The following is an 8,008-nucleotide window of genomic DNA, read 5'->3' as shown; positions in this document are numbered from 1 at the left end:
AGACAGAGGTTAACCTGCACATTTTCCAACCTAATTTACAATATCAGATGCGCCGATGTGGTCCTTTTTACATCGGGGAGACAAAACATAAACTGAGGGAAAGTTCACCAACCATCTCAGCCGGGCCGACAGGACCTCCTAGATCCGCCAATTTTAATTCCCTTTCCAACATGACCATCCTCGGCCTCCTCTATTGCCATGACAAACCACACCTCAACTTCCGCTTGGGCAGCCTTCAGCCTGGAGGACTGTGAGAAACAAAAGCTCACTCACTTTAATAATTTCAGTCCGAGACAAATATCTGAATAACAGCTTCTTTTTTATTTATACACCTATAGGTGGATGCCTTGTCTAATCACCAGGTATGGTAATTACAGAATGCACACTATATCCAACAAACTCTCGAAATTTATACAGTTTGAATCCCCATATTTTTCCTTATTCCATTGTTTGTTCCCTGCTTCGCTTACGTCACTCATTTCCTTAAGACTGATCCCACAACTTCTGTTTATCCTGTTTTGTCCGTGACAAACTCTTATCTCTGACTCCCATAAGGGTGTTTGACGTCAGTCTATTATAGATTATTGATTAGGCATATCTTTTCTTCTATCAGCATCTATTTCCATCCAGAGGCCACTTTGACCTCTTTAATTAGGGTTTGTTCCTGTGTCTCTGTACAAGCGAGGAGAACAGATGTTTTCCTGTTTGCCCATATATCCACCATTGTTCTGTATTCATGTCTCATGCTCACATATCCTTTCTTTTTGCTGAATATGTATTTTCTCATTCCTATTCTGTATCAGAATTTATACTTGCAGAAATAACATTAATTCATTTATATCCCACAATTTCCCCTTTTTCTTTTCATTACTATCTGTTATCTTCTGCATTTTTGTCTCTTTTTTTTTTTTAAACATTGTTCCCAAAATTCGCAAGCATCATTTCAGAGATTTCATCCATCTTAGTCTCACTCATTTCCTTATTATTTAGTTGATAAAGTTCCTCTGTCTGATTCCCCTCAGGGGCATTCGTTTCATCAAGGCTGTTTCAATCAGCCTCTGGGTGAGCCCTCGTATACAGGGTACGATACAACAGCCAATGGCCACCAATACCCCGACTACTACTATCAGGGAAGTAAGGATAGAAACCACCACCCCCTTCCATTTTCCAAACCAGGATTCAAGCCACCCTGTGAGAGATGTGTCTACTCCTGAATTCTCAGCCAGTTCCTCTGCTAAGGTAGTCAATCCCCGTAAGGCCCGAGTAATTGAACCATCAGGCGCAGTGTTATTAGGAATAAAGGTACAACAGCTTCCTCCTAACATCACACATACACCCCCTTTCTCTGCTAAAATCATATCAAGGGCTATTCTATTTTCCCATGCCATCCTACTCGTCGCATCAAGCTGTTCTGATATTCCTTTAACCGCCTCTCTTGTATAATTTATAAATCGCTGTTGATTATAGAAAATGTAATTTATCCAATCTACATTTTTATTAATTGTTACCCACCAAAAGAGAGCTGACTCAAAGCCTGCTGCAATCTCGTTACGAGCCTTGAATTCAGGTACTCCCCTAGGGACTCCTACCGAATCAAGATAAATCCTGTCATCAAAAGAATTATCTAACAGTAATCTCTTACCCCTTCCCTTTTTCCCTACTATCTTTTCCTTCTCAAATGCCAGGGTAAATGGAATTGCCAATTGTACAATTGCGCATATCCCTTTCCAATCCGGAGGTAGGGTGGGTCTCAATATTTTTCCTCCACAGTACCACCACAGATCCGCTCGGGGAACCTTTAATGCCGAGTAGTTTCCTCCCTTCTCCGTTTCGGTAACATTCTTAATCTCTGTACACAATTTCAGCTCCCCCAAATCTCTCGACCGGCTTGTACCTCGCCTGTGCACACATGACGTGTGATTTCCAACTGCGGCGGAAAATGTGGGGGGAACTTTTGCATCTTTCTCCTCCAAGGGAGGGAACATCAGAGATAGGGAGGTACAATTCCTATCATTCCATGCAGTCTCATCCTGATACAGGGCTATCATACATTTCATGCCCTTCCTGTCTCGCTTCCACCCAAGCGGAAAGGGAACCACCTGGGCCACTGACCTACCGGAGGCACATGCATAGCAATTGCTTTTGTTCAGACTTTTTACAGTATACTTTACCCATTCAACCCAGGCATTTGCATCCCCGTACCCAGTCTCTATCTCGATGGTCTGTTTCAAATCCTTTACCTCTATAATTTTTACTACTGTAGGATCATTGGGAGGGGTGAAAGGTTGTATCTCATTACCCAGTAATTCTACCCATTTTTCCCTGTCCTATGCTAATTCGAAAACAACAGCCCACAAACTCCTTCCTATTTGCTTTCATTTCAATCCCAAATGTTTCATTTAATTGTACCTCATAAGTGCCACCTCCCAAAACCGCTCCGTGCCATGTGGTTTTTCTTATCGTTAAATATATGGGGTTACACTTTTTATCGGGACAATCGGTGCTGGTCGAAAGGGGGCCCGGTGTATTGTGACAAGACCATTATACCAGGTACCATCCCCAAGGCCATCCCCATAGGACTTAAGATGTATCTCTGAGTTGCGGTATTGTCTCTGATTAGCTACATTCCCACAATTTACTAAGCTACATATATCAGTGTCTATTACTTGTGGATTATCAGACTCAGGAACCATTAATAATACATATGAAAATGATATGTGACAAAATCCTAATACCAAGAGGGCTAGCATCATAACTCTAAGCATTCCCAGTATTCTGATCATTATGCTAGAACACAAAAAGGCTTAATATACAATCTTACAGAAATAATCCCGCGCTCGCGTCGCCACTGTATAGTCAATTACTCAAAGTCTCTTTAGTCTGAGTTTCAGCGGGTCTTGCGTTGATTCGGCTGTCCAGACTTCTTCCTCAACTGGAGGGTCCACTGGCCCTTTGATCCGAGTATAATGAGTCCAGCCTTTTTCCGCCGTCCTTATTGCCGTTTCGGTAGTCAAAAGAGCCTGGTACGGCCCTTCCCAGTCTGGCTGCAGCTTAGTCTCTGTCCATGATTTTATTAAGACCCAATCTCCTGGCCGGATGGGATGAACAGCAAATTCAAGGGGCGGAGTCTGTGCCAATAGACCCTGTTTTCTGAGGAAAGATAAAGAGGAGGACAAGCCCAGTATATACTTCTTTAAAAACAAATCTTTAGTTTCGGGAATTGGCAATTCTCCCTGTGTTCCCAGATAAGGTAATTCAAATAAGATTTCATAGGGGGATAGTCCCAAATCTGTCCTCCGCCAAGGGACAAGCCCAAAAGGCATCCTTTAAATCTATCACACTAAACCATTTGTGATCATGAGGGATCTTACTTAATAACATATAGGGGTTTGGCACTACTGGGTGCCTGACCTGCACTATCCGATTTAATGTTCTCAAATCTTGCACCAATCGATAAGTTCCATCAGATTTCCGTACTGGTAGAATTGGGGTATTATAAGGAGACATACATGGTTCCAACAGTCCATCTCTAATCAGTCCCTCAATTACTGGCTGCAGTCCCCGTTTACCTTCTATGGAAATAGGATATTGTCGTTCACAGACAACGTCCCCTTTCCGTTTTAAATTTATTAAAAGGGGAGGGATCTGTAGTTTTCCACGATTCCCTACTCTAGCCCATACTATAGGGTCTACCTCTCTCTCTGCATCCTCTGTCAATATAGCCAGTTGTACAACTAATTCTTTTTCCTGAATTCCAATCTCCAGTCCTAAAAGGATAATTAGGTCTCTCCCCAGTAAGTTACTTCCTATATCAGGGATATACAGCAGTTCCCCTGTGATCCTATCCTTAGAACCTTCTATCATCATAGGTTCAAATACTGGAACAGTAAATCCTTCCCCTTTCACCCCCGAAACAATAATTGACCGTGTAAACATTTCTACTTTCTTTGGTTTAAAATTCAACGATGACCGTGCTGCCCCGTATCTACTAGGGAGATTACCTCCTCCCTACACGGTCCCACCTTCAAGTTTATCAAGGGTTCCTGGTGGGCCCCCGAGGGCAGGAACCCCTGACACCCCTATTCTTCATCATAATTCATAAGCGGAATTGCCTTTTCTTCCCTTTGTAGATCAGGACACTCCCGCTTAAAATGCCCTATCTTTCCACAATAATAGCATCCTGCCTGTAGCGACTTCCATCTCTGCCCCTGTCGCTCAAACCCTCTATCAAATGTTCCCCCTTGTCCTCTCCCTCTCCCTCTCCCTCTCTGTCCTACATGCTGCCTCCTGCCACTCCGGTTGCTCACTATTGGTTCCATTCTCCTCTTAATTACCTCATCAACCGTAGCTACCATCATTTTCGCCTTCTGTTTTTGTCTCTCATCCTCCCTCTTTACAAACACTTTCTGTGCCTCTCTCAACAATTCATCTAATAATTTTTCGCTCCATCCTTCTATCTTCTGTATCTTTCTCTGTATGTCTGGCCATGCTTTTGTCACAAAATGTACTTTCAAAAGACCCTGTGCCACTGGGTCCTCAGGGTTCATTCCAGAGTATTTCCGCATTGAGTCCCTTAATCTTTGCAAGAAAGCTGAGGGAGTCTCATCTTTCTCCTGTCTAATTTCAAAGGCTTTAATCAAATTCTGTGACTTCGGAACAGGTCTTTCAATTCCCTCATTTCTTCTCTATGCTCTGGGTTTTGGTTTTCCCACTGGGGGTTTCTGAGGGGAAACTTCATCTCTCCCTGTCCAGCATCCCCATCTCCAATCGGGTGTTCCCTGTCCCATATTTTAATGGCAGTTCCTCGTACAAGTCCCCTTTCCTCCCCAGTAAATAATATATTCAAAATAGACATTAATTCAGCCCATGTATACAGACTGGGCCCCAAAAATTGAACAATTTGTTCAGACAACCCCACCGGATCCTCAACCAGGACCTCCATTTCCTTTTTAAATGTTCTGACCTCCCCACTGGTGAGGGGGGCACTTACAAACCCAATCTCTTTGTCCCCTATGGGCACCTCCCAAAGGGGATAAGTCATTACGTTTTTCCCCTTTTTCTTTTTTTTAAAGAAATATTGCAATATTTCTAGCTCCCCATAACTTCAAACACCAATTCATCAATTACTGCTTGACTAACCTTCAAAGCCTGTTCCTAACTTATAAATATATTTATATATATTTACGTTCATTTCTTCAGTATTTAATAGTTAAAATGCAAAATGCATACAGTTCCCAATTTTGCAATTCACTGTAATTACCCAGTTTTAGTCCTTTAATTTAGATCCAGAATTAGTTTTCTTAAATAGTCCTGACCAATCATTGCTCAATTACAATACTATAGGTCGTAAAATAATCAGAACTTGCCTTAAAAGAATTTGTCTACTCAAGTTTTTTTTTAAAAAAAAAACTTCTAATGCATGAACAATGGCTGAATCCAAGGTCACAGATATTAACCATAGAATTTTGCTTTTACTACAATCTAATGTTGAACTGAAACTTCAACTGTCCTCCATAAATCGCTTTTATGTAAAGATAAGAGATTAGTTAGAAACTGATAGTAAGGCAGTCATGATCTGTAAAAAGAACAGGAGTTATCATTCCTTTTTTTTTCATAATCACAATAGAATCCTTAACCTTAAAAGAAATCATGTTAAGTTTCCATAACAAAATCAGATTCAAAACAGTCCTGGAACTCAAGCTCCAGGGAATAAAACACAAACATTCAATCACCAACAAACAAATGTTCACTCAAACCAAATCACAAAGGGTTAAACTTCCTACCAGCTGTACAGCTCTTTACATTCTCTCTCTCTCTCTCTCTCTCTTTCGCACATTGACATATAAACTCAGATATTCACAAACCCAGTCTTCGTCCGATCTGTACTTTGGCCAGAAGACAGCGGGACGAAGAATGGAGTCCTTAGTCCATACAAAGCAACAATATTTAATCATCTTTCTCCCTTGCACAAGTATTATTTTGCCAATTTCCACAACATCCTGCCCAAAGGACTTTCCGGAGGAATGTTGTAAGGGACCCCGCCTCCATTTCCATTGCCTTTTCCTTACTTTGTTTCCCCGGAGGCTTTTTCCTAACCCAAAGCGCAAGCCATATTGAGTTCCTTCGTTAGTCCCTTATTAACTACTAAAACTCAATCCCGGCCACCAAGGCAATACTTAAAAGTCAATTTTCTTACCTTGGTCTGTGCACAGAGTTGCCTGGCCCCTTTTGTCACCGTATTTTCTATCGAGCTCCTATCACTGTCTGATTCAGATGTCTCTCTTATAGGATTCACATCAGTCACCCAAGGGAGCAGACCAAACCGGGACACGGGACCGCTCCTCAATGGGGAACGGGACGCGTCTTCCCAGTGTCCAAGGCCAGCCACTCCCCCCGGTGATGGAAGAAAATCCCGGACACGAGCCCCCAATTGTGAGAAACAAAAGCTCACTCACTTTAATAATTTCAGTCCGAGACAAATATCTGAATAACAGCTTCTTTTTTATTTATACACCTATAGGTGGATGCCTTGTCTAATCACCAGGTATGGTAATTACAGAATGCACACTATATCCAACAAACTCTCGAAATTTATACAGTTTGAATCCCCATATTTTTCCTTATTCCATTGTTTGTTCCCTGCTTCGCTTACGTCACTCATTTCCTTAAGACTGATCCCACAACTTCTGTTTATCCTGTTTTGTCCGTGACAAACTCTTATCTCTGACTCCCATAAGGGTGTTTGACGTCAGTCTATTATAGATTATTGATTAGGCATATCTTTTCTTCTATCAGCATCTATTTCCATCCAGAGGCCACTTTGACCTCTTTAATTAGGGTTTGTTCCTGTGTCTCTGTACAAGCGAGGAGAACAGATGTTTTCCTGTTTGCCCATATATCCACCATTGTTCTGTATTCATGTCTCATGCTCACATATCCTTTCTTTTTGCTGAATATGTATTTTCTCATTCCTATTCTGTATCAGAATTTATACTTGCAGAAATAACATTAATTCATTTATATCCCACAAGGACTCACCATTGAGTTCTCCAATTTCAAATACCGTCCCTCTCCTCCCCTCCCTCCGACCCCCAACCGGATTCGTCTCTCCAACTGGCCAACCACGTCAAACCCTCACCTGTCTACACCAATCCCCACTCCGCCACCCTGCCCCCACAACCCCCTTTATCTGTAGCTCCCCCGACACCCACCCCCAAACCTGAGGAAGAGTTACACCAGAAACGTCGACTTCTTCCCCTCCTGCTGCTGCCTGGCTCGCTGTGTTCTTTCAGCCTCCTGCCTGTCTACTTTGAGTCAGAAGCTGGAATGAAGTCGAGGTCGGTCCGAGTTTTGTTATCGGCAGATTCCGGGGCAGCGTTGTCGGAGACCGAGGTTGCGGGTGAGTACTGGGGCGGTCGCGATGGCCTGGATACCGACCCGGAACTCACATTGGACTGGAGAGGCCCGGTGCTGGATAGAGTCTCCACGGGGAGAAAGTGAGGGCTGCAGATGCTGGAGATCAGAGCTGAAAATGTGTTGCTGGAAAAGCGCAGCAGGTCGGGCAGCATCCAGGGAACAGGAGAATCGACGTTTCGGGGATGAGCCCTGAAGAAGCCACATTTTCAGCTCAAGTCTCCACGTGGGCGACACGGCAGTGTGGGGGGGGCCTGGGAGACGGTGGTAGCGTGGGGGCGGCGCCGTGGGGGCGGCGCCTGATATAGAAGGCAGCGTGGGGGCGGGGCCTGGAGGAGGAGGCGGCAACATGAAGGTGGCTGAAAATGTGTTCCTGGAAAAGCGCAGCAGGTCAGGCAGCATCCAAGGAGCAGGAGAACCAACCCTTTGGGCATGCGCCCTTTTTCAGCAATGAGGAAAGTGTGTCCAGCAGGCTAAGATAAAACGTAGGGACTTGGGGGAGGGGGGGTTGGAAATGCGATAGGTGGAAGGCGGTCAAGGTGAGGGTGATAGGCCGGAGTGGGGGTGGGGGCGGAGAGGTCAGGAAGAAGATTGC

At 43.8% G+C, this 8,008-nt stretch overlaps 1 long non-coding RNA gene across 1 annotated transcript; it reads right to left on the bottom strand.

Moving 5' to 3' along the window:
- Positions 1-300: 300 nt before the first annotated feature.
- LOC148144702 (uncharacterized) lies at positions 301-7,026 on the bottom strand. Its single transcript, XR_015751586.1, has 2 exons — positions 6,197-7,026; positions 301-3,150 (listed from the first exon to the last, which is right to left on the bottom strand). It is a non-coding gene; the product is annotated as an uncharacterized LOC148144702 (long non-coding RNA).
- Positions 7,027-8,008: the final 982 nt, after the last annotated feature.

Source organism: Chiloscyllium plagiosum, unplaced genomic scaffold (assembly GCF_037043375.1).
Source record: "Chiloscyllium plagiosum isolate Xiang-an unplaced genomic scaffold, Cpla_swu_hap1 HiC_scaffold_27, whole genome shotgun sequence".
Classification (NCBI taxonomy): domain Eukaryota; kingdom Metazoa; phylum Chordata; class Chondrichthyes; order Orectolobiformes; family Hemiscylliidae; genus Chiloscyllium; species Chiloscyllium plagiosum.
This window is presented reverse-complemented; position numbering and strand designations above follow the sequence as displayed.